This window comes from Phyllobates terribilis, unplaced genomic scaffold, assembly GCF_046119375.1.
Source record: "Phyllobates terribilis strain yellow unplaced genomic scaffold, ASM4611937v1 Scaffold_243__1_contigs__length_2969482, whole genome shotgun sequence".
Classification (NCBI taxonomy): Eukaryota; Metazoa; Chordata; class Amphibia; order Anura; family Dendrobatidae; genus Phyllobates; species Phyllobates terribilis.
Genome location: NW_027363003.1, coordinates 1,298,533 through 1,323,188, shown reverse-complemented (window position 1 = coordinate 1,323,188; position 24,656 = coordinate 1,298,533). Strand labels below are relative to the sequence as shown.

At 49.8% G+C, this 24,656-nt stretch overlaps 1 long non-coding RNA gene across 2 annotated transcripts in view; it reads left to right on the top strand.

The window, feature by feature from the left end:
* The window catches only part of LOC141217695 (uncharacterized), a 44,508-nt gene extending 24,973 nt beyond the window's left edge, over window positions 1-19,535 (top strand). For both annotated transcript variants that reach the window (XR_012286495.1, XR_012286494.1), the window contains exons 2-6: window positions 18,162-18,292; window positions 18,503-18,567; window positions 18,783-18,968; window positions 19,312-19,373; window positions 19,454-19,535. This is a non-coding gene — a long non-coding RNA (uncharacterized lncRNA). The remainder of the gene's footprint in view (window positions 1-18,161; window positions 18,293-18,502; window positions 18,568-18,782; window positions 18,969-19,311; window positions 19,374-19,453) is intronic.
* Window positions 19,536-24,656: the final 5,121 nt, after the last annotated feature.

Here is a 24,656-nt window from a genome sequence, read left to right as displayed (position 1 = left end):
GGATCACTTATTTATTGGTGGAATCCGCACTGTCAGAAGAATTGTGGCACTTTGAGTATTTGGTGAGATTTTTACCTCTGTATTTATAAGACAAAACCAGGAGTGGAGCAATCCGAGGTCATGTTTTATGCATTGCTCACCCACTCCTGGTTTTGTCTTATAAATACAGAGGTGAAAATCTCACCAAATGCCAACTTGCTTTCTCTGGTGAACCTCTGTAACTGCATCTCTGCTGCTGTGTAATAGTCACAGGGCAGGGAGGGGTTAAACATCTAAGTATTTAATATCTATTGGAAATAAAGAGGTTTCCCCTTATTGATATCAGATAAAACAAATGACCAACCACAATCCACTCTACCAAGACCAATATTACCAGATAGAAGGCAGAAATACCACCACACCGTGACCAGATCACATGTTACCACCACATAGTGCCCAAATAATGCCACATACAAGGCACAAATACCGCCACACCATGACCAAAGCACATAATACCACCACATAGTGATCAAATGCTACCAGATACAAGGTATAAATACTGACACACCATGAGACCACATATTACCACCACATAGTGACTGAATAATACCACATAGAAGGGACAAATATCGTCATGTCATGACCAAAGCACATAATGCCACCACATAGTGACAAATAATGCTAAAATAATAAAAATGTAAAAAAGCTCAGTATATTGGGTCAGTGTACAGGTTATACAGTGATCACCAGTGACATTATGCACAGGAGCTCTGTATATAGTGTACAGGTTATACAGTCATCACCAGTGACATTATACACAGAAGCTCTGTATATAGTGTCAGTGTACAGGTAATGCAATGATGACCATTGATATTATACACAGGAGCTCTGTATATAGTGTACAGGTAATACAGTGATCACCAGTGACATAATACACAGGAGCTCTGTATATAGTGTCAGTGTACAGGTAATACAGTGATCACCAGTGACATTATGCACAGGAGCTCTGTATATAGTGTCAGTGTGTGTGTATAGGTAATACACATACTCACCAGTGATGTCTCTAGGTGAAGTTCTTTATCTGCAGACCGATATATCACATCTTCTATGCAGGACTTATCGCTGCAGAAAATAACATAGTTAGCTATAACTGATCACTTCCAGAGCACAAGCCACACTTTTCCCAAGATTTCTACACTGCATGAAATGACAAAATGCAACATAGTGCCGCACTACACAGTAAAAATAAAACACAAAATACATTTAGGGACTCCATCTTTAATAAAAAAAAAACATCATGAGAGATCAGAGATTATGGGGCCCAGTCAGAGCCGTGCATAGAGATCATGGGGCCCAGTCAGCGGCGTACATAGAGATCATGGGGCCAATCAGGTTAGGGGTGTACATAGAGATCATGGGGCCCCCTCAGCGGCGTACATAGAGATCATGGGACCCAGTCAGCGGAGTACATAGAGATCATGGGGCCTAGTCAGCGGAGTACATAGAGATCATGGGGCCTAGTCAGCGGCGTACATAGAGATCATGGGGTCCAGTCAGCGGCGTACATAGAGATCATGGGGCCCAGTCAGCGGCGTACATAGAGATCATGGGGCCCAGTCAGCGGTGTACATAGAGATCATGGGGCCCAGTCAGCGGTGCACATAGAGATCATGGGGCCCAGTCAGCGGCGTACATAGAGATCATGGGGCCCAGTCAGCGGCGTACATAGAGATCATGGGGCCGAGTCAGCGGCGTACATAGAGATCATGGGGCCCAGTCAGGGATCGTACATAGAGATCATGGGGCCCTATGAGGTGAGGCTCTCACCTCCTCAGGGAGCTCTCACAGGGCATCAAAGGCCTTAGTATGAAGCAATACTAGAAGACTTGTGGAATTGCTTCATACTAAGGCCTGTGATGCCCTGTGGGAGCTCCTGAGGGCACCATACTGGGGAGGTGAGAGCCTCACTTGGCAGTAGTAGGAGCAGCATCTCCATAGTGTGGCATTCACATCACACTACATGCTGCACTGTACAGGACTCCCAGCCGACAGCAGGACAGATGAGGAGGTAACTGGGACCAGCGCCGGACTGGAGTACCTGGGGCCCACCAGGAAAAAATCAATCTTGGGGCCCACCAGCACCATGCAGTTACCGTATATAGGAATAACATAAGTCCACAAACTCTTTCAAAATGAATCAACTTTATTAACCAATAAATCTCTGCTGCTGTGTAGTAGTCACAACACAGGGAGAGGTTAAACATCCAAGTATTTAATATGTATTGCAAATAAAGAATGTTTCCATTCTTAATATCCGAAAAAACAAATGACTGACAACTATCCACTTTACCTAGACTAATAATACCATATAGAAGAGAGAAATACCGCCACACCATGACCAGAACACATACCACCACATAGTGATCAAATACTACCAAGTACAAGGTATATATACTGCCACACCATGAGAAGACCACATATTAGCACAACATAGTGACTGTCTGAATAATACCACATACAAGGGACAAATACCGCCACGCCATGACCATGGCACATAATGGCACCAGATAGTGACTGATAATGAAAATGTAAAAAAGCTCTGTATATAGAGTCAGTGTACAGATAATATAGAGATTATCAGTGACATTATACACAGGAGCTCTGTGTATAGTGTCAGTGTAGAGGTAATACAGTGATCATCAGTGACATTATACACAGGAGCTCTGTATATAGTGTCAGTGTACAGGTAATACAGTGATCACCAGTGACATTATACATAGGAGCTCTGTATATAGTGTCAGTGTACAGGAAATACAGGGATCACCAGTGACATTATACACAGGAGCTCTGTATATAGTGTCAGTGTACAGGTAATATAGTGATCACCAGTGACATTATGCATAGGAGCTCTGTATATAGTGTCAGTGTACAGGTAATATAGTGATCACCAGTGACATTATGCATAGGAGCTCTGTATATAGTGTCAGTGTACAGGTAATATAGTGATCACCAGTGACATTATGCACAGGAGCTCTGTATATAGTGTGAGTGTACAGGTAATATAGTGATCACCAGTGACATTATACACAGGAGCTCTGTATATAGTGTCAGTGTACAGGTAATATAGTGATCACCAGTGACATTATACACAGGAGCTCTGTGTATGGTGTCAGTGTACAGGTAATACAGGGATCACCAGTGACATTATGCACAGCTTTGTATATAGTGTCAGTGTGTGTGTGTATAGGAAATACAGGGATCACCAGTGACATTATACACAGGAGCTCTGTATATAGTGTCAGTGTACAGGTAATACAGTGATCACCAGTGACATTATGCACAGGAGCTCTGTATATAGTATCAGTGTGTGTGTGTATAGGTAATACAGGGATCACCAGTGACATTATACACAGGAGCTCTGTATATAGTGTCAGTGTACAGGTAATACAGTGATCACCAGTGACATTATACACAGGAGCTCTGTATATAGTGTCAGTGTACAGGTAATACAGTGATCACCAGTGACATTATGCACAGGAGCTCTGTATATAGTGTCAGTGTGTGTGTGTATAGGTAATACACATACTCACCAGTGATGTCTCTAGGTGAAGTTCTTTAACTGCAGACCGATATATCACATCTTCTATACAGGACTTATCTCTGCAGAAAATAACATAGTTAGCTATAACTGATCACTTCCAGAGCACAATCCACACTTTTCCCAAGATTTCTACACTGCATGAAATGACAAAAAAGAAACATAGCACTGCACTACACAGTAACAGTGCTCCAGTGTCATTCTGTGCCTGCTCATCTGTCAGCAGACATATTTGTCTGATGGCAAAGATCTAAGAGAGATGAAGACAGAAGACCTATGGATTCCGTTGGGAGTGAGGATTTTTCTTTATTAAAGATGTAGTCCCTAAATGTGTTTTATTTTTAATAATAATAAAAAAAAAAAAAATTCTGTCTTTTTTTTTCTGTTTACTAGAAATTGATGGTGGTTATGTCTAATTTGGCGTGAAACCATGAATTTCGGGCTTAGTACCAGCTGATAAGGCAAAGCTGGCCTGGTACTAACCCTATTTTTACCCAGGGTGCCACTCACCCCCAGGGCCGCTGGAAGAGCCGGGTAAAGCACCTGGAAATGGTGCCATGATGAATGCGCCATTTTCAGGGGTGGCTGTGGGCTGCGATTTTCAGCGTGGAGGGCCAAGAACGCTTGGGCCTTACCATGCTGCGAATCCCAGCCTCCAGCTGCCTTGTTTTATCTGGCTGGCGATCAACATATGGCGGGAAAAAAAAAAGTTAAGTTTAAAACAAATATTCGGCTTCTCTCTCTTTTGATCGCCAGCCAAGGTAAAGCCAGGCAGCTGGGGGTGGCAGTACGTAGCTGTCTGCTTTATCTGCGGTGAGAATCAAAAATTCATTTTTAAAATTTTCTTTTCACACTTTCATATGTGACAGACCCAACAGTCAATCGCAGATGCTGTCAAAGAGGATGGGCTTCTGTGATTGGCTGTTTGAGTAATGTACAATCAGCCCATACATTCTAGTATGGTACTATGTATGGGCAGCTTTCAGGTTACTCAAGCAGCCAGTCACAGACGCCCATTCTCTGTGTCAGCGTCTGTGATTAGCTGTTGGGACAGTCACACATATAGAAGTGTGAAAATAAATAAATAATAAAACAAAAATGACATAGCGCTCTGCAGAATTTTTGATTCTCAGCGCAGATAGAGGTGGCAGCCCGTAGCTGTCTGCTTTATCTGCCTGGTTTTACCTTGACTGGCGATCAAAAGTCAGGAAAGCCCAATGGTTTTTTTAAATTATTTAAAAAAATAATTAAAAAAAAAAATGCGTGGGCTCCCGCCATATTTTGATCGGGGGGGCTGGGGGCTGGGATTCTCAGCATGGTAAGGCCCAAGCATTCTGGGCCCCCCACGCTGAAAATGGCAGCCTGCAGACACCCCTGGAATTGGCGCATTCATCGTAGCGCCATTTCCAGGCACTTTATCCGGCTCTTCCAACGGCCCTGGTGGGGGGTGGCACGCTGGGTAATAATGGAGTTAATACCAGCTTTGTATTATCAGCTGGCACTAAGCCTGAAATTCATGGCGTCACGCCAAACTAGACATGGCCACCATGAATTTCTAGTAAACAGAAAAAAACACAACACAGAATTTTTTTTTAATAAAAATAAAACACAAAACACATGTAGGGACTCCATCTTTAATTAAAAACAAAACCCTTGCTCTGACGTAATTCACAGATCTTCTGTCTCCAGCTGAGCTACATCTTTGCCATCAGACAAATATGCCGGCTGACAGAGATGAGCAGGCACAGAATGACACTAGAACCCAGTTGTCAGAGAAGTGCTCAGCTGGCCTCCAGCCGCCGACGATGTTTTGCTGTGCGTTGCAAATAATGCATACTTTCAAACACATGCCTATTTTTGCAATGCAAGTCTACGGTACATTGCGTCTGCGCTGATTTACAACGGATGCGTTGTAACGCACAGCATAAACGCAATGTTAACCCAGCCTAACAGCAGCGAGAAGGGGAGACGGAGCCCTGGAGACCGCCTAGTCAGTCTACTGCTGGTACTATCATGCCCATTGCCCAGTATGTACTGCCAGCCTCTGTGGTATTAGCATTCAAGCTCACATGGCATGTCCTGCCAGCCAGCCACTGGTGTTAGTAGTAGCATGATAGTACCACACCACCAGTGGCTGGGCAATGGGCATGCATGATGGTACCACCAGTGGCTGGCAGGACATGCTGGGCATGATTCATGCCTAGTATGTCCTGCCAGCCTCCTTGGTACTATCATGCCCACCCACTATGTCCTGCCAGCCACTGGTGGTAGTACATGCTGCTGGGCATAGTACCAGTAACCAGAGGCTGGCAGCAGGACATGCTAGGCAATGGGCATGATGATAATCATGCCCATTGTCCAGCAGTATTTACTGCCAGCCCCGGCCAGGGGTCCTCCCAGTCACCCCTCCCCCCTATCCCTTCCTCCCTCCCCTCCCCGTTTCATACTGACGCGTCGAGATGAGCTGCAGCCGCTGCCTGGAGCGACGCAGGGTCCGTACTCCACAGCGCGCACAGGAAGCAGTCCCAGGGCAATGACGTCATCACCCTGAGACTGACCTCCTGCGCACGCGCCGGCAGTGTCGCTGCGCAGAGGAGGCAGAGGGCCCATCACTAATCATATCGGCAGTGCTGCGAACCGGGTGGTCCTCTGTTCTCTGTACAGGGCCCAGAGGGGTTAGGGGGCGGGGCCATCAGGACCCGGGGGTTTTCCCGATCCTCCGGTGGGCCAGTCCGCCCTGCAGAGGGGCATATGTATACATGCAGGTCGGCCACATCCCAGTGGTGCAGACACATCCACACTGCACCCTGTATACTTGTGCACTGCCGTCTGCTGCAGTGGTAGGAGCCGCCTGAATGCATCTTCTTCCTGCCGGAGAGGAGCTTGTGGGCCTGTGCGGTGAGGAGGTGGACGCTGCGCACCTCCTGAGAAGTATATGGCACTCCATGTATCTGTGCACATAGTATACCACTCTAGTGTATAGCAGAAAGGAGACATCGACCAGAAGAGTCCAGGCATGTGGGTGATGCTAATAATTATTATATTGATAACCAGGTGGAAGAGGAGGAAATGCAAAAAAAGGGGGGAATTAAAAACTATACGCAAAGGGGACGTCGAGACAGGAATTACAATTAACACCAGTGGGAATGGATCATGATTAGAACAGCAAAGGGATAATACAGAGAATCAAGCCACAAATTAATCCAGTATATAAAAATATATATACATATCATTAGTTAGATATATCTGTACATATGATTGTTTAATTATCATAAACTTTACATAAAGTGCAAGTGCCTCCAAAGAATAAATCTACATAAATTATATATCTCATATGTGAACAAATACAGGTGTTTCTCACTAAATTAGAATATAATCAAACAGTTATTGTTTATTTCTGTTAATGCTGATGATTATGGCTATACGAGTTTCACTTTTTTGTATTGAAGAACTGAAATAAATTAACTTTTTGATGATATTCTATTTTAGTGAGATGCACCTGTATATGTATATATACAAGGGCTGGTCCCTTATTATTTGGATGTCGGTGTGAATCCTGTAGAGAGTAGTGCACTGACTTGGGCATATGTGCTGTTGACAGATATGTATTTGTATCCACTTTAAGCGTTTTTAAAAAAGGTGACCACATGTGCATTGTACTCACACTATAGCAGATGCAGATCCCACTCCTGATTGGCGTCCACCCGATGTATGTTTCGGCTTCTTGTCTTCGTCAGGGGGTGGCATCATTCGGAAAGAGCTAAGAGTTAAACGGCCAACTATAGCCAATCAGGATGGAGGTATGTCTCCACCAACCAATGGGTGCTGAGGAGGCGCGGCGCGATACACAACGCGCACCAACGCTACGAGGAAACTATGTGACCTGTGATGCTGCGAGCACGTGATGGAGACACTTGATCGGGGGTCACGGGGCACATATAGATACAGTCGGGGAGGATGATGTGGAGACGTTCATGTGTATTGCCTCTTCAGCAGACATCTAATCTACTGATTGAGTGTAGATATATCGGATAAAGTGGAAAATCTTCTTAATTTATAATGATGGATAACGAGTATAGGTTATATACTACAGCAATACACAGGAATAGGGGGTAGTGAGTGTTACATGTATATAACCATAGGTGGATTATAATGAGGACGATCTGGGCTACCGCCCGGGGCCCCGAACCTCCAGGGGGCCCGGGGCTCCGGGGTGTCTATGGCCAGATTGTCCTCATTATATGTGCTGCGCCACGGCACATACCGGCAGGCAGTGGGGGGGGGGCCCAGGATCGCTCCCCCAGCAGCGGCACACAGCCGCTGCTTCTTCTTCGGCCGGGCCAGCACTGCAGCAGTTAACTTCCCTGTGCTGGCCCGGCCGCGTCACTGCTAGGAGACACGGCCCTGTGCGCGGCCGTGTCTCCTAGCTGTGACGTCACGCAGTGCGCACCCGGCCTGCAGTGCTGCATCGGAAAAGAGCTGGAGCCGAGTCGGGGGATGGTGAGTGTGTGTGTGTGTATGTATATGTATGTATGTGTGTGTGTGTGCAGGCAGATGTCATTGTGTGATGTCTGTTTATATGTATTTTTGTGCTTCAAATGTGTTTATGCGTGTATGTATATGTCTGTATATGTTTGTGTGTGCGTGACTGCGTGCGGCTTCCTGCTGAGTATAGATGGCGCCGTGCGGCCTCCTGCTGTCTCTGGGGGGGCGCCGTGCGGCCTCCCGCTGTGTATAGATGGCGCCGTGCGGCCTCCTGCTGTCTTGGGGGGGGGGGCGCCGTGCGGCCTCCCGCTGTGTATAGATGGCGCCGTGCGGCCTACTGCTGTCTCTGGGGGGGGGCGCGCCGTGCAGCCTCCCGCTGTGTATATATGGCGCTGTGCAGCCTCCCGCTGTGTATAGATGGCGCCGTGCGGCCTCCCGCTGTGTATAGATGGCATTGTGCGGCCCCCTGTGTATAGATGGCATCGTGCGGCCTTCCGCTGTTTATAGGTGGCGCCGTGGGGCCTCCCGCTGTGTATAGGTGGCGCCGTGCGGCCTCCCGCTGTGTATAGGTGGCGCCGCCCGCTGTGCATAGGTGGCGCCGTGCGGCCTCCCGCTGTGTATAGGTGGCGCCTCCCGCTGTGTATAGGTGGCGCCGTGCGGCCTCCCGCTGTGTATAGGTGGCGCCGTGCTGCCTCCCGCTGTGTATAGGTGGCGCCGTGCGGCCTCCCGCTGTGTATAGGTGGCGCCGTGCGGCCTCCCGCTGTGTATAGGTGGCGCCGTGTGGCCTCCCGCTGTGTATAGGTGACGCCGTACGGCCTCCTGCTGAGTATAGATGGCGCCCTGCGGCCTCCTGCTGTCTTTGGGGTCGGGGGCGCCGTGCAGCCTCCTGCTGAGTATAGATGGTGCCGTGCGGCCTCCTGCTGTCTCTGTGGGGGGGGGCGCTGTGCGGCCTCCTGCTGTGTATAGATTGCGCCGTGCGGCCTCCTGCTCTCTCTGGGGGGGGCGCTGTGGGCCTCCCGCTGTGTATAGGTGGCGCCGTGTGGCCTCCCGCTGTGTATAGATGGCGCCGTGCGGCCTCCCGCTGTGTATAGATGGCGCCGTGCGGCCTCCCGCTGTGTATAGATGGCGCCGTGCGGCCTCCCGCTGTGTATAGATGGCGCCGTGCGGCCTCCCGCTGTGTATAGATGGCTACGTGCGGCCTCCCGCTGTGTATAGATGGCTATGTGCGGCCTCCCGCTGTGTATAGATGGCTACGTGCGGCCTCCCGCTGTGTATAGATGGCTACGTGCGGCCTCCCGCTGTGTATAGATGGCTACGTGCGGCCTCCTGCTGTGTATAGATGGCTACGTGCGGCCTCCTGCTGTGTATAGATGGCTACGTGCTGTAGCATCGGCGTCTCTGCCCCGTTCTAGGCAGAGACGCCGTCCCTCTCACCTCCCCGCTCCTGGCGCGGCGTCCTCCAGCGCTGCTCTCCCCGCTGCTTCCGGCACGCGCTCCTTCCCCGGTAGTGTGCTTAGGGCGCGCGCGCGCGCGCTCCCCCTCTCTTAAAGGGACCGCGCGCGCCGTCCTAAGGAGTCCCCGGCCAATTGCCGGAGGACCTCCCATATATAAGGCACTTCCTCCAAAATGGAGGTGCCCGAGCAATGTTGTAGCACTGTTCACTACTCTGCTTCAGCCCTCAGGTCCCGTTGCCAGTTACCTGCCAGATACCTGCCAGATTCCTGCCAGTCTGCTGTCTAATTCCTGCCTGATATCCTGCTACCTGCCTGCTAGCCTGAGGTCCGACGGTCTGCCTTCCAACTTCTGTCAGTCTGTCTAAGGACCAGCTTGCCCGCTCACCTGGGAGCGCACATCTTCTACCTGCCTGCTTGCCTGAGGTCCGACGGTCTGCCTTCCAACTCCTGTCAGTCTGTCTAAGGACCAGCTTGCCCGCTCACCTGGGAGCGCTCATCTGCTGCCTGTCTGCTAGCCTACCAGGAGGCTCTGCCGTCACGTGCTGTGACCACCCGCCTGTTCAGAGACTCCTGCCCGCTCACCTGGGAGCGCTCATCTGCTACCTGTCTGTTGGTCTTCCTGGAGGCTCCGCCGTCACATGCTGTGACCACCCGATTATCCAGAGACTCTCGCCTGCTCACCTGGGAGCTCACGTCTATCATCTGCCGCCACAGGTCGTACCAATCCTTTACCCAGAGACTGCCCCGGTCACTTGCCGTGACCTCCTGCCCGTTCATCCAGAGACTGCCCCGGTCACTTGCCGTGACCTCCTGTCCGTTCATTCAGAGACTGTCCCAGTCACCTGCTGTGACTGCCTGCCCGTCTACCCTGGTCACCACCCGCTCCCTTACAAGGACCGCCCCCTTGTATAGTAGCTCAGAGGTTCCGCCTCCCAGACCCGTTACAGTTTGCTCGGGCCATGGAACCCGGTGGCACCCAAGCTCCCTCGCTCTCGGACCTGTGTCATGAACTTTCCCGTCAGAGGTCCCAACAGGAGTCCATCCTGGGTCACCTGCGGAATGTCAATTCTCGCCTGGACACTCTGACTGCTCTGCCTGCAACCACCGCCAGTGCCATGACTCGCAATCCGGCAGCTCCACTGCCAACTAATAACATGGTATCCTACACCCGGACCCCGGCTTTCTGCACCTCCTCGTTTCGGAGACGACTCCGCCCAGGCTCGGGGCTTCATAAATCAGTGCACCCTGCACTTTGAACTCCTGTCTCACCAGTTTAACTCCGACAGGGCCAAAATTGCCTTCATCATGTCCCATCTCACCGGAGAGGCCCTGGCCTGGCTAAATCCTCTATGGGAGAGAGGAGACCCCCTGGTGTCCGACTTGCCTGCCTTTCTCACGGCTTTCCGGAAAGTCTTCGACGAACCCGGACGGAAGACCTCATCCGCATCATCTCTGCTACGCCTCCGTCAGGGAAGTCTCACCGTGGGCCAGTATGCCATACGGTTCCGTACCCTTGCCTCGGAGCTGGCCTGGGATAATGACGCTCTGGTTTCCGTCTTCTGGGAGGGTCTGTCCGGCCGTATAAAAGATGAACTTGCCGGTCGGGATATTCCTACCACTCTCGATGACCTAATAACTCTTGCCACCCGGATTGACCTGCGGTTCCAGGAGCGTGCCAAAGAGGTCACCCGTGAGAGGAGGTTTCCACGTCTAGCTCCTACTTTTCAGAAACCCGTCACTCCCTCCGTCTCTCCTCAGCTACACTCTCCTGAGCCTATGCAGGTCGACCAGACCAAGATGGTCGGTTCTCGCCAAGAATCTCGCCGAGCCGAGGGAAGCTGTTTCTATTGTGGCAGTATGAAGCACTTCATCCGTTCCTGCCCGGAAAAGCCGGGAAACGCCAGTGTCTAGGACCACTCGGAGAGGTCGTCCTAGACAAAAGTAAGCCCTCTCCGTCTCTGACCTTACCGGTCTCTATTGCTTGGGGAGAAAACCGTCTCTTTGAACTCGCCCATCTGGATTCTGGAGCTGCTGGAAACCTCATCTCCCAGTCTCTGGTAGAGAGATACCATATTCCCACCAAGTCCCTGGCTGAACCATTGTCAGTCGCCTCCGTGGATGGAAGACTTCTCTCGGAGACCATCCTGCTCGTCACCGAACCCATAACCCTGCAGGTGGGAATGCTGCACTCTGAGGAGATCTCATTCCATGTGCTGTCCGGACTTTCTCACTACCTGTTGCTAGGTCTACCTTGGCTCCAGACACATGAACCCGTATTGAACTGGCGGTCCGGTGGAGTACTCCGATGGAGTCCTGACTGCCATAGGACCTGCCTGGTCCCGGTCCGTCCACTTCGCCCTCAGCCTACTCCAGCTAACTTACCTGGTCTCCCGGCTCCCTACTGGCCCTATGCGGACGTCTTCGGTAAGAAGGAAGCTGAGACGTTGCCACCCCATAGGCCATACGATTGCCCGATCGACCTGGTACCTGGCACCACTCCTCCCCGTGGGCGTATCTACCCGTTGTCTGCAGCCGAGACCCGAGCCATGTCTGAGTACATTGAAGAGAATCTGGCTAGGGGATTTATCCGAAAATCTACCTCCCCGGCTGGAGCCGGATTCTTCTTTGTCAAAAAGAAAGACGGCTCGCTACGTCCCTGTATTGACTACAGAGGACTCAATCTCATCACGGTAAAAAACAAATATCCCCTGCCACTCATCTCCGAATTGTTTGACCGTCTCAAGGGCGCCAGGATCTTCTCCAAGCTGGATCTACGAGGAGCGTATAATCTGGTCCGTATCCATCAAGGAGACGAGTGGAAGACAGCATTCAATACCCGGGACGGTCACTACGAGTACCTTGTGATGCCCTTCGGTCTCTGTAATGCTCCCGCTGTCTTTCAGGAACTAGTCAACGACATCTTCCGTGACCTCCTGTACTCCTGCGTAGTGGTATACCTGGACGATATCTTGGTCTTCTCTCCGGATCTCCCCACACACCGGAGGGATGTTCGTCAGGTCCTGCTTAGGCTTCGGCAGAACCACCTTTACGCCAAATACGAGAAGTGCCTCTTCAATCAGACCTCCCTTCCGTTCTTGGGCTATGTCATCTCCCAAACAGGTCTGCAAATGGATCCCGAGAAGCTCTCTTCCGTTCTAAAATGGCCTCGTCCTGAAGGTTTGAAGGCGATACAGCGATTCCTGGGCTTCGCTAATTATTATCGTCTTTTCATCCCACACTTCTCGTCTCGGACTGCTCCCATATCTGCACTTACCCGTAAGGGGGCTAACCCCAGGACATGGTCGCCTGAAGCCGAGGAGGCCTTCCTTTCCCTAAAGAAAGCCTTCGCCTCTACTCCCGTCCTGCACCGTCCAGACTGTAATAAACAATTCTACCTGGAGGTTGATGCCTCCTCCTCCGGAGCCAGAGCGGTGCTCACCCAGAAGTCTTCTACTGGGAGAATGGTAACGTGCGGCTTCTTCTCCAAAATCTTCTCCTCGTCGGAGCGCAACTACTCCATTGGAGACCGGGAATTGCTAGCCATCAAATTGGCACTGGGAGAGTGGCGCTATCTGCTTGAAGGGGCTCTCTACCCGGTAATTATCTACACGGATCACAAAAACCTGGCATATCTCCAAAATGCCCAGAGACTCAATCCTCGCCAGGCCCGGTGGTCGTTGTTTTTTGCCCGCTTCGACTTCATTCTTCATTTCCGTTCGGCGGACAAGAACGTCAAAGCTGATGCCTTGTCCCGGTCCTTCCTGTCCTCCGATCAAGAGGAGGAACCTACGCACATCATCGACTCCTCCAAGGTGATGAATGTGGCCCCCTTGGATCTGACTCGTCTTCCACCCGGTAAGACGTTCGTAGCTGTGCCAGATCGGGAGAGGGTTCGTCGCTGGGGACATTCTTCTAAACTAGCTGGCCATGCTGGCCAAAAGAAGACCTTTCAACTTATTACCCGGCATTACTGGTGGCCTACCCTGTGTAAGGACGTGGTAGACTTCGTCGCGGCCTGTTCATCCTGTGCCCGTAACAAAGTTCCCCGACATCTACCTGCCGGCCATCTCCTGCCCCTTCCCGTACCTGCTGCTCCTTGGCAACACATCGCTATGGACTTTATCACCGACCTTCCAGTTTCTGCCGGTTGTACTGTCATTTGGGTTGTCGCTGACCGTTTTTCTAAGATGGCCCACTTCATTCCCCTGCCTGGTCTTCCGTCTGCACCCGAGCTGGCTAAAGACTTTATCCGCCACATCTTCCGTCTCCATGGTCTGCCCCTCCACATCGTGTCGGATCGTGGGGTTCACTTCACCTCTCGCTTCTGGAGAGCCACATGTAAGCTGCTGGACATTACCCTGGATTTCTCCTCCGCTTACCACCCTCAGTCCAATGGTCAAGTGGAGCGGATCAATCAGATCTTGTCCAGCTACCTCCGGCACTTCGTTGATGCTCACCACTCGGACTGGGTGGATCTCCTACCATGGGCCGAGTTCTCTTATAACAACCATGAGAGCGAGTCCTCTTCCAAATCCCCGTTCTTTATAGTCGGTGGCCAACATCCCCGGATTCCACTTCCTGTCTCCGTTTCTGTGGACAACCCTGCTGCGGAGTCTCTTGTCAGCGAATTTTCTACTATTTGGGAGAGCACCAGGTCCGCTCTTCTTCTCTCCTCTGAGCGGATGAAGAGATATGCTGATAAGAGACGTCTGGATCCGCCCCAATTCCGTCCGGGAGACAAGGTTTGGCTCTCATCCAAACATGTGCGGCTCAAAGTACCCTCCTACAAGTTGGGTCCTCGATTCATTGGCCCCTTCGAAGTCCTCAGGCAAATTAACCCTGTGGCCTACAAATTAAAACTCCCGGCCACCCTACGGATCCCCAACTCCTTCCACGTATCTCTCCTCAAACCCGTTGTCTTTAACTTTTTTTCCAAAAATCCAGGTGCCCCTCCTGCTCCGGTTTCCGCTGATGACATCTTTGAGGTAGAGAGTATTCTGGCCTCCAAGAGGGTAAGAGGAAAAACCTTTTTTCTGGTAGATTGGAAGGGGTTTGGTCCTGAGGAGAGAACTTGGGAACCCAGGGAGAACATCAACGCCCCGCTTCTCCTTGAGAAATTTCTTTCTGGCCAAAAAAAGAGGGGGCCTAAAGGGGGGGGTACTGTAGCATCGGCGTCTCTGCCCCGTTCTAGGCAGAGACGCCGTCCCTCTCACCTCCCCGCTCCTGGCGCGGCATCCTCCAGCGCTGCTCTCCCCGCTGCTTCCGGCACGCGCTCCTTCCCCGGCAGTGTGCTTAGGGCGCGCGCGCTCCCCTTCTCTTAAAGGGACCGCACGCGCCGTCCTAAGGAGTCCCCGGCCAATTGCCGGAGGACCTCCCATATATAAGGCACCTCCTCCAAAATGGAGGTGCCCGAGCAATGTTGTAGCACTGTTCACTACTCTGCTTCAGCCCTCAGGTCCCGTTGCCAGTTACCTGCCAGATACCTGCCAGATTCCTGCCAGTCTGCTGTCTAATTCCTGCCTGATATCCTGCTACCTGCCTGCTAGCCTGAGGTCCGACGGTCTGCCTTCCAACTTCTGTCAGTCTGTCTAAGGACCAGCTTGCCCGCTCACCTGGGAGCGCACATCTTCTACCTGCCTGCTTGCCTGAGGTCCGACGGTCTGCCTTCCAACTCCTGTCAGTCTGTCTAAGGACCAGCTTGCCCGCTCACCTGGGAGCGCTCATCTGCTGCCTGTCTGCTAGCCTACCAGGAGGCTCTGCCGTCACGTGCTGTGACCACCCGCCTGTCCAGAGACTCCTGCCCGCTCACCTGGGAGCGCTCATCTGCTACCTGTCTGTTGGTCTTCCTGGAGGCTCCGCCGTCACATGCTGTGACCACCCGATTATCCAGTGACTCTCGCCTGCTCACCTGGGAGCTCACGTCTATCATCTGCCGCCACAGGTCATACCAATCCTTTACCCAGAGACTGCCCCGGTCACTTGCCGTGACTTCCTGCCCGTTCATCCAGAGACTGCCCCGGTCACTTGCCGTGACCTCCTGTCCGTTCATTCAGAGACTGTCCCAGTCACCTGCTGTGACTGCCTGCCCGTCTACCCTGGTCGCCACCCGCTCCCTTACAAGGACCGCCCCCTTGTATAGTAGCTCAGAGGTTCCGCCTCCCAGACCCATTACACGCGCGGCCTCCCGCTGTGTATAGATGGCTACGTGCGGCCTCCTGCTGTGTATAGATGGCTACGTGCGGCCTCCAGCTGTGTATAGATGGTTACGTGTGCTCAATATTGAGTCATGCAATTAATGTAAGGCTATGTGCCCACGATGCAGAAATGCTCCGGATTTTTTTTGAGCGTTTCCGCATCTACCTGGCAGAAAAAACGCATGCGGATTGTACATGCTTTTTTCCTGCCTGGGACTTGCTGATGTGAAGCGTTCTTCACTTGCATTTCCGCATGCGGGTTGACAAGCGCTTTCCAAGCGATTTTAGCATCACTTGGAAAGTGCTTGACAACTTGGTCACACTATATAAATACATGCAACCGGCATGGATTTATATAGTGTGACCATAAAAGAATGGTAAAAAATAAATATATAATTACATTCTGATGGCCTGCCGACGTCAGCGGTCGCGTGACCCGTCACATGACTAAATGACGTCACGGCAGGTCCTTTTCAGACCATCGCGAGCTGCCGGCAAGCCAGGACGCATCGGATAAAGACACCGGGGGCCATCAGAAGGTAAGTATAATATTTATTTTTTATTTTATTCTTTTTTTACAGGTTCTATGGTACCCGAGTCCGGAGGACAGTCTCCTCTTCTCCAAACCCGGGTACCATCCGCACATTGAAGCGCATGGATTCTGCATGTACAGATGCAGTGATTCGGATTCCATGTGTTCTAATGCAAGTCAATGGCGGCGAAAGCGCCGTGCTTCCGCAAAATAATTGGTAGTGCAGCGGATTTTTCCGCAATGATAATCCGCAGCGGAAATTTACACAGCATGTGCACAGCACATGCGGATTATCATTGGGGAACATGGCAGGCCTTCTATCAAGCGTTTTTAAGCGTTTCTGCAGCGGAATTGCCACCACGGAAACGCTTAAAAAAAGCATAGTGGGCACACAGCCTAAAAAAATTATTATAATTAATATTGTGTTCTCCCCGCCTCAGTCCTCACAGCACAACGCAGAACACGAGCTCCTCATCACCAGTCCTCCTGTCCCGGCACAATGTGCGCACTGCTGCAGCAGCAGGTGGAATAGTGTCCACTGGACTGAGAAGGCCCCGCCCCTTCCGGTGACGTCATGATTCCATGAAATCACTCCTCCCCCTCAAGAAATCAACTCCAATCTAGACACTCCCTTGTTGCTGGGGCGTGGTGACCCTGTAGCTGGGTGATTGCAGTCAGAGTAGTGGTGTTTGGCGTCTGTACTACAGGTAAGAAGATGGGAATGTGCCAAGGTGATTACTACATTCAGTACAATAAGTAGCTAGCTGTAGGTGTGCAGAATCCCACTCCCAATATTGTCAGGGTCTCGCACCCCCTCGTGTCGTGGGCTGTCAGGCTCCCGCACCCCTTCATGTCGTGGGCTGTCAGGCTCCCGCACCCCCTCGTGTCGTGGGCTGTCTGGCTCCCGCACCCCTCGTGTCGTGGGCTGTCGGGCTCCCGCGCCCCCTCGTGTCGTGGGCTGTCAGGCTCCCGCACCCTTCATGTCGTGGGCTGTCAGGCTCCCGCACCCCCTCGTGTCGTGGGCTGCCAGGCTCCCGCACCCCCTCGTGTCGTGGGCTGCCAGGCTCCCGCACCCCCTCGTGTCGTGGGCTGCCAGGCTCCCGCATCCCCTCGTGTCGTGGGCTGTCAGGCTCCCGCACCCCCTGGTGTCGTGGGCTGCAGGCTCCCGCACCCCCTCGTGTCGTGGGCTGCCAGGCTCCCGCACCCCTTCGTGTCGTGGGCTGTCAGGCTCCCGCACCCCCTCGTGTCGAGGGCTTTCAGGCTCCCGCACCCCCTCGTGTCGTGGGCTGCCAGGCTCCCGCACCCCCTCGTGTCGTGGCCTGTCAGGGTCCCGCACCCCCTCGTGTCGTGGGCTGCCAGGCTCCCGCACCCCCTCCTGTCGTGGGCTGTCGGGCTCCCGCACCCCCTCGTGTCGTGGGCTGTCAGGCTCCCGCACCCCCTCGTGTCGTGGGCTGCCATGCTCCCGCACCCCCTCGTGTCGTGGGCTGCCAGGCTCCCGCACCCCCTCGCGTCGAGGGCTGTCAGGCTCCCGCCCCCCGTCTTGTCGTGGGCTGTCAGGCTCCCGCACCCCCTCGTGTCGTGGGCTGTCAGGCTCCCGCACCCCCTCTTGTCGTGGGCTGCCAGGCTCCCGCACCCCCTCTTGTCGTGGGCTGCCAGGCTCCCGCACCCCCTCTTGTCGTGGGCTGCCAGGCTCCCGCACCCCCTCGTGCCGTGGGCTGTCGGGCTCCCGCGCCTCCCCCCCTCGTGTCGTGGGCTGCCAGGCTCCCGCACCCCCTCTTGTCGTGGGCTGCCAGGCTCCCGCACCCCCTCGTGTCGAGGGCTGTCAGGCTCCCGCACCCCCTCATGTCGTCGGCTGTCAGGCTCCCGCACTCTCCCCTTGTCGTCTGTGGAGAAGATTAATACATATTTTCATTTTTCAGGTTTTCTCTTATAAAACAAGATTCATGAGCTTCTGTCTTTGACCGAAAAAATGGCGTCTGACAAGTCGCTGCTGTCTGCAGAAATGAACACAAACATGGAGGAAGCGCTGTATGAACAGATGCTGATGAAGGTACGAAAGATGAATTGGAGAGGCCAGCAATCACCGGGTGAATGTCTCCTCCGTCAGCCGCTGGGGGCGCGGCAGTCTCCAACATTTACCTAATGTGTATTGTTGGCTTTAGACCCCTCACAGTTGTACTATTTTGGTGCAGGAAAAATCAGTTTGCAGAACCATCCTGTTCATGTTACTCACTGATTCTCACTTGTTGCCTCATTTCAGGCCAAACAGGAGATGCAGAGCAGAATACCGAACTTACCAGAAAGCAGAGATCAGACCCCAGCCGGGTGAGATGGGCGTCCTCTGATTATTATCCAGATTACTTTGTGCATATTATGTGACAGATACCACAGTGGGGTCTTATTGACTGCAACGGTCACATGATGCAACCAACGTGGGGGGTCACATAATTTCTTATGCAGTTGATTACATGTAAATGCTGCTTGGCTTTTGCCGATTTTATTGTGTTTTTGTTCACTTTTTGTTTTTATTTCTGTGTTAGGTTTCAGCATTAAAACTCGCACATCCAAAAATACCAAAATCTTTATTAACATCTGCAAGTCGAACTAGATCCCAGCGGCCCCGGACCTGACGGAGCAGGAGTTAGTCAGCATCCTGGAATCTGATGATCCCTCCGGCTATCGAGTCCCCATGAGCCTTGGAGAGCCCCACGTTGAAGTTGATAATAGTACGTTTTTTTTTAATACAGTGCTTCTCTTTTTAAAGGGATAGTCCAGAGATATCCTTAAAGGGGTTAAAATAGCAAGTATTACAACTTACTAATCCTCAATGGTCAAAGGTGCCATCTCCACAGGTTCTGGTAGGTCCACTTCCAGTCTGCGGACAAAAGTTTGACATCTTGTTGTTGACTTTTGAACTTTTTTGGTTTAGATTTGGGACTTAGAGGGATTGTCCACTACTTGGATTCCCCTTTAAGAACTTATACCACTTATTCATAGCAGCCCTACTAAGGTCAATGGATTGAGTCGGCACCGCAAAGTATCTAAGTCCTGGTGCACTTTGTCCTACAGGTGGAGGCGGCTGCTCGGCGTACGACATAGTGATTAATGGCACCTTCTTTGAGAAAATTACGGTAACTGCAATTGCTTATTCCGACATACGAGCTGTCTGCTCTCCTTTGTGTCAGCTCCTTACTTTGTATTTTTTTATTAGAATAATGAGCTTTTCAGGGAATTTTTTATCACCGTGGCCATGGAGGGACTAGAGAACAAGTACGAAATGGAGCTGTCAAGAGGTAACGACCGCATCACTGATCTTTTCCTTGATTTTTCCATCGACCACACAAGGACTTGTTCTTTCGTGGAGCAAGTTTACCATATAATATATTGAACATTTTTATGTACCAGCCTGTTGTATGGCACCGTATCAAATGCCTTTGAAAAGTCCAGATAGACAACATCCACTAAGTTTCCCTGGTCCAACCTGAACTTACCTCCCCATAGAATCTTTTCAGATTAGTTTGCAGGACAGATCCCTCATAATCATATGTTTAGGTTATTCTTATTGGGGTGCTCCAGGTTAGTATCTCTTAGAAAACCCTCAAAGTTGTTGCCCACAGTACAAGTTAAACTTACGGACCTATAAATTCCAGGCTCAGATGTTATCCCCTTCTTGAATATTGGTACCACATTTGCTATGTGGGTGTAACCCTGGTGGATATGGACCCACTGCCCCACGGGAGGGTTGTGACTAGGCGTCTACTGGTCTCCACTAGAACCTCTGGTGGTGAGGATAGACTGGGCCGCCGGTAGACACCAGGTACCACTTCAGTGCAGTTCCCGGGACTGCAGCAGCATTCCGGAGGTACCAGGGTACCAGACTCAGGAGAGCGAAGACAAGGACTAGGTCAGACAGTCTGAGATCAGGGCAGGAAGCACAGGTTCAGGATAGAGAAAAATGGCAAGGGGGACAGGGGTTTTTGATACCAGAAAACTCCTTTAACGCTTGCAACCTCTGTTGCTTGACTGCTACTCAAACAGTCAAATCAGTCAGTAAGAATTTAGGGAACTTCCATGGCGATATTTTGCATCAGTATTTGTTAGCAGACGCCAGGAGTGGATCCAAAACAGAAGAGGTGAAAGTGTTTCAGTTACTATTTTTCACTGTGTTTGTTCCCCTCTGGTTTTCAGCTTACAAATACTGATGTAAATTAGTGCCCAAAATACTCACTGTGTGAATGAGGCGAGGAAGCTGCTTGTAGTACTGTAATAGAAGTCCTTATTCTGAGGATGAGTTCTGTAATTCTTGTCTTCTCTGCTCCATCAAACTCCCCAGAGCAGGGGCAACCCCTGGAGCAAAGCTTCTGGCGACAGATGTCCAGATGTATGACTCAGTGATGTGTGATGGACCCCGACTCCCAAACAAAATGAATCAGACACATACAAAATAAATACACAAATCATTGCAATTAGGTGTCAAACGTTCTCAACTTTATTTAAATTTACATGACACCGAAAATGGCACAACCCTCGACTCACGAAGAGTCACCCTCCAGCGCTCAGGAGAGGAAAACCCCCTGTGGAGGAAACCTCTAGGGAACCATGGCTGGAGGGCTGCCCTTCCCTTGGGCTTAGAGAGTTAGTGCCGATATATGACGGAGTTTTAGAATTTCTACATATTTACAGAGAACGACATAACAAATATAGACTATTAATGTGATAAACTGGATGTGGGAGAGATCTGGCTGCGATATCTGTCACCACATTTATTGCTGGAACGAATTTAGTTGATCTGATTTCCCAGGTGGATCTACCACTTCTCCCTTACAGATCCAGCTCCGTCTCTCAAGATGTTGGGTACTTGGTTACAGGGGTTGCTCATTATGGATAACCCCTAATAGGATGAGTATCCCCTCCCCCTCCCAATTTATCACCCATTAAAGTCAAGGATCCATCCATGAACTCCCAAAGAAGAGCAGCTCTTTGTACATAGTAACAGAAGGGGATCCTGTTTTGGGGACCCCCCCTCTGTTACCTTCCCTTCCCCCCGGGGTGTCTAAGAAGACAACCCCTTTCCCTGCTAGAACCTCCAAATTACACCAACATTGGCACATTACGTGGGGTGGTCAAGCTCAAGGTCCTCAGGCGCATCATCAGTAATGGCGCTGATCATGGCAGCGCGGCATTCTTTTATGGAATCTTCTTTATGACACTTGTTTATGCCCTCACAATAGTTGTCATGGTTACTACAAGGGCTATTACTGATGCAGGGTCCAAGTATTAACCCTTTCATCATTGGTAATTCACTTTCATTATGGAGGCAAATAACTGCACTTGTTACCAAGCAGGAGTCTTATCATTACGGCTTCCCTTAGGCACCATAAGAAATAAAGATTATAGAACATACGTACAAGTGTTTCAGGAGTGTTTTGCACTTTTTAGATCCATAGATTGGGCTTATAACTAGCACTTTACAAAGCGGAAAATTAAGAGGAAATTACTTGTAAAATAATATTATAGGGAATTGCATTTCAAGCATTTTCCTAATGTGCATTCTGCATACTTGCATAGTTACATAGGTTGAAAAAGTTTTAACTTTAATGTCCTTGGTCTATCTCCAAAGTTATACATTTTCTATTACTAGATTATTTATAACCCACAATGTCATGTTTTGTTAAAAAAGTATCCAGCCCTTCTATAAATGCTGTTATACTATCTGCCATTACTATATCTTGTGGTTGGCATTCCACAGTCTGACTGCTCTAACTGTAAAGAATCCTTTCCTATTAATTTGCCAGAATCGCTTCACCTCCGCTTGTTATGAATGTTCCTGGTGCTTTGTAAGGTCCTGGAGAGTGATAAGTCATGTGCCAGTACTATGCATTGACCACATATGTATTTATACATATAAATGTATATTTATGAAGGAGATGATAATTACCCTTTATAGAGGTGTTACGATCATTCATAAATTGCTTTCATAGGTTTGATCTCCAGGATTAGGAGAGATTTGGGGTGTAAACGTAATAAACAATGAGTAAAACATCAAAGCAAACGAAAAAGGGTTTGTGACCCAAACTGGTAGGTGAGACCGGCTAGCCCCATATTATACGAGATCACAACCAGGTTTCGCCTGAGGAGCGCAGCACTAATGAGTCCTCAGGAGCGCATAACCCTGAAATATGCAGCGATTCTACACTACCCATTATAAAAGGGTTTAATATGCTACTTACTACCATGTTTAAGTTAAGATACAAGGCATACTTGTAAGGAGAGATGAAAAAGGTGACGGGGGACAACATATAAATATACTGAGGAACTCTATACACTAGTGGCCAAAATTGAGGCAACACCCCCAAGATTTATGAATTTTTAGCATTTTGCCAATACAAATACAAATTTCATGAATGTTTTTGATTTCACAGTAAAGTTTTTCAGTAGAAATAAAATCTCATATAGAAACTCAATATTTGCTGGAAATTTGTTCATTTGTCAACAAATTGGACACTATTGTCACTCAGATGACTGTGGGAGAAAAGCCATTGATTTGTCCTATTTTCATATCTAACACTAAATGTTAATACTCAGTTGGACAGCCCTCGGCCTTGATGACTGCCTGGCATCTACTTGGCATGCTATCTACCAGTTTGTGTAAATCAGATGGCGTGATGATATGAAGCCATTGATTTGTCCTATTTTCATATCTAACACTAAATGTTAATGCTCAGTTGGATAGCCCTCGGCCTTGATGACTGCCTGGCATCTACTTGGCATGCTATCTACCAGTTTGTGTAAATCAGATGGTGTGATGATATGAAGCCATGATGTGATGATGGCTGCAATGAGTTCCTGCTTGTGTGAAGCCCGCTGTTTTGACACCGCTCTTTTGAGCCGAGCCCAGAGATTCTCAATAGGATTGAGATCTGGGCTGTTTCCTGGCCAATTCAATAGCTGGACATTTTTGTCCTTGAACCAAGAGAGACATTTTTTAGCTGTATGGCATGGGGCTCCATCTTAAAATAAACGGTGTCCCTTCACCAAATACATCGTGTGCCGAAGGAATGAGTTTAGGCTGAAGGACTTCCTTGATGTACTTTTCAGCATTAACTGTTTCTTCAATTACCTGCAGCCGACCACCTGCATCTCTGGACACGCAGCCCCCCACCATAACACTCAGAGGAGGCTTCATGGTGGGTACTGTACCCTCTGGCAACCAGTCCTCTCCAGGTCGTCGTCGAACGTAGCAGACACCGTCGCTGCCAAAGATGGATATGCGTGTCTCATCGCTCCATACAACATTTCTCCATTGTTCAATGGTCCATTTACAATGTTCTTTGGCCCCTGCAGACGTTTCTGACGCTGTGAGACATTCAGAAATGGCTTTTTACCTGGTATTCTGGCTCTTAACCCCGCGTTTACCAGTCGTCGTCGAACCGTCCGATCGGACACTGTCACTCCGGTGTTGACAAGCTCCTTGTTGATGTTAACAGCCGTTTATTTCCTGTTATTTAGGGCGATTCTAACAATTCTTCTATCAGTCTGAGGAGTTGTAGCCTTCTTCCTTTCTCTACCTGCTTTATTCTTTATCGAACCAGTCTCTTGAAACCGCTTACACACTTTGAGAACGAAAACATGTAATTGCTTACCTTCTGATGACAAACTGGCATTAAAATATAAAAACCGCATTTTAATCGCACAATATCTGTCTTAAATCACACCCAGGTCACTATAAACCAACATAGAATACATATCGCAGAAGAGGGCGTGTGTACAAGTAAGTAGGTCAGTGAAATCCTCCATTAAATATTGGTGATGGTGAAAAACTGAAAGTGTTGCCTCAATTTTGGCCACTGGTGTATAACACAAAATATAAACAAAAAAGAAAGGGAAGAACATTTCTGCACAAAAAACGTGTCGCTCGGCAGGAAAATCCCCTTGATATTGCGTTTTTTGAGATTTTTTTTTCCCGTTCTTTAGAAACGCTGCAAAAATACTGAAAGAATAGACATGAAACTGCTTCAAATCTGCAAGGATTCACTTTTCCTGGTACTATCAAACATAGCGTTTTTGGGAACTTGGAGCTCTATATTACAAATATGTCCACCCCCCCAGTTGAAAGAAATTAACATTTTCCTGGAGGGAAGTTTATATTTTACATTATGTCAGTTTTTGTCTATCGATGATAAAGTGCAGTTTGCAGCAATTTTTATTGTGACATATACCCATATCATTCACGAAAATATTTTACATTCAACGCGCGTCGGGCGGGCCTGCGTGTTCTCACATGCCAGGGCTGAGTTTCAGTTCCAGTCCGACCCTGTTTATCATCTATGGTTTCCCTTCAGAGTGAAAAATGCTGAAAAATCGGAAGTTCCTGGGATCCATTTTTGAACAGAATATCAGAACCAAATCAAAAC